Genomic DNA, 2,913 nt, shown 5'->3' with positions numbered 1-2,913 from the left:
AAAATAATGATGACCCTCAGGAGCGCGACTCCCAAGGGAAAAGAAAAGGCTAGGTGGCAAATGGTAAAACCAATGTTGGGCATTGCTGGAAGAGCTTTACTTAAGGCGAACTGTCAAGGGGTTCCCATTATAGCCCAACCGTGTAAGGGACGCAAAATCCGGGAACATAACACCGATATGACGGAAACTAGGGCGGCAAGAGTGGAACAAAACACCAGGCATAAGGCCGAGCCTTCCACCCTTTACCAAGTATATAGATGCATTAATTAAGTAAGATATATTGTGATATCCCAACAAGCAAATAAATGTTCCAACAAGGAACGGTATCTCCATGTTCCAACAAGGAACAAACTTCAATCTTCACCTGCAACTAACAACGCTATAAGAGGGGCTGAGCAAAGCGGTAACATAGCCAATCAACGGTTTGCTAGGACATGGTGGGTTAAAGGTTGAACATGGCAATTTGGGAGGCTGACAAGCAAGTGGTAGGCATCGTAGCATTGGCATAGCAAAAGAGCGAGCAAACTAGCATAGCAAAGATAGTAGTGATTTCGAGGGTATGATCATCTTGCCTGCACAGTTGTCAGAGTTGACTGGATCCTCACAAGCAAACTCAACGGGCTCCTCGGTAGCGAACTCGTCTCCCGGCTCTACCCAACAAGACAAACAAGCAACAAGGATACAATCAACCACGGGCAAGACCAAGCAATATGATGAAATGACGATATGCTATGCGGGATGCGATGCGGGATGCAAAATGCAAGATATGACAGGAAATGCATGAACCTGGCATCAACTTGGAAAACCAAGTGTGCCACTAGATAGAGGGGATGAAATCGATTGAAAACGATATAAAGATCATTGGAATCGGAGCTACGGTTTGGAAATGGCAAGCGTTTTAAGATACGACACCGGTCTGCGATTTACAGCAAGTAGGCATCTAAATGCAACGAAATGAACATGCTACAGCCACCAAACATGAAAACAAAATACATGGCAGTGATGTACACAAGATGGTTAACAAAAGACTAGCACTGAGCCATGGGCAAATTCATCCATTAAGAGGTTCAAACAAGCATGGAAAAAATGAATATGCAAAACAGATTCCAGACTTAGTGAAATTAACACTAGTCTGAAATTTCAGATCACGATGCTCTCTTCGGAGCAGCAAAACAACATGATAGAAAACCTGAACATGACAAGTAGGAACATGGCATGGAGCTACTCAACAAGCTTAACAAAACACCCAAAGTGACCTGGGGCCAAAAGGGTTCACAAAATACTCTACCGAGCTCATGAACATAGCTCGAACACAATCAGTTTTCAGACTTAGTGAAAACTGAGACATGCTGAAATTTAACTCACGAAGGCATGTAAACGAGCTCGATGCACTCACTACGGTGAAAGTCATGGCAAGGAAAGCATATAACCAGAAAGAAGGCACAATGTGCTAGCTAGACATGGCAAGAACGAAGGCATAGCATGCATGGAACACTAACGGTAGCATCGGCAAAATCGCAAACAAGTTGACGATCTGCCCAGATTAACAACGAAGCAAAAGTTGAGCTCGATTGAGTCAACCTAGAGCACTCCACATATGCCAACAAAGACATGGATGGATAGAGCATAACATAAATATCAAAACTCCCTTACTGATCATCCTCAAAAGAGGCACGGATCACTAGGAAACAAGCTGGACATATAGCATCATGAACTAAAATATCCCAGACTTAGTGAAAATCACTAAGTCCCTGAAATCTGCAATCTCAGGTACCTCTCTTCGCAAGCTTGCACAAGACAACACACACATCCTAAAAATGCATGGGTGGCACCTCTGGAAAGAAGACAAAATGCTTAACAATTCATCCCAAAGGGGCACAGGCATATCATGCACGAATTAAACATGGCAAAAATGACAAAAGTGCATGATGAACTAACGGATCTGCGATTTAACTCACGAAGCCTCCTTCTAACAGAATTTTGGGTATCAAGATGACCTCAAATGCAAATGATGCAATGGAATGAAATGATGTACATGTCGAGGCGAAGATTTTGATATATTATATATCCAAAACGGAGCCACAAATGCAAAGTTATGAGCAGTCAAAGTAGGCACGAAAATTAGGGTTAGGGGGAGAGAAGTCAACCGAATCCAAAACTGGATCTGGATCTGGCGGCACGGATCCCGAGGTGGCGCCGGAGTTCACTGTTCGCCGGAGAGGAAAGGGACGCCGGGCTCCGGGAGGTCGCCGGAGAGGGGGCCGGGCGTGGAGGAGGCGGTGGCCGGCGACGAGACGGCGAGGGGGAAGATGGATCTGTTTCTTTTTTTTTAGGGTTTGGAGGAGGAAGACGAGATCCGAAATGGAGGTGGGTATAAATAGGCATAAGTGGAGTTAGGAGAGTCCAAATGAGGTGCGGTTTTCGGCCACGCGATCGTGATCGAACGCTCTAGGACATGGAGCAGAGTTTGGTGGGTTTTGGGCCAAATTTGGGGGGTGTTGGGCTGCAACACACACGAGGCCTTTTCGGTCCCTCGGTTAACCGTTGGAGTATCAAACGAAGTCCAAATGACCCAAAACTTGACAGGCGGTCTACCGGTAGTAAACCAAGGCCGCTTGGCAAGTCTCGGTCCAATCCGGAAATGTTTAATCCCCACACAAGAAAGAAAGGTAGAAATGACCACCGGAGGAGAACGAAGCGCCGGATTGCAAAACGGACAACAGGGAAAATGCTCGGATGCCTGAGACGAACACGTATGCAAATGCAATGCACATGACGACATGATATGAGATGCATGACACGCAAGCAATGACAACGCAACAACAGCGAATAACTGCACGACACCTAGCACATCGGTCTCGGGGCGTTACAGCCATGGGGCTTGGTCGTTGGGACGCTCCTCCTTGCTCACGG

The sequence above is a fragment of the Triticum dicoccoides genome, chromosome 7A (genome assembly GCF_002162155.2).
Source record: "Triticum dicoccoides isolate Atlit2015 ecotype Zavitan chromosome 7A, WEW_v2.0, whole genome shotgun sequence".
NCBI lineage: Eukaryota > Viridiplantae > Streptophyta > Magnoliopsida > Poales > Poaceae > Triticum > Triticum dicoccoides.
Note: the sequence above shows the minus strand (reverse complement) of the source record.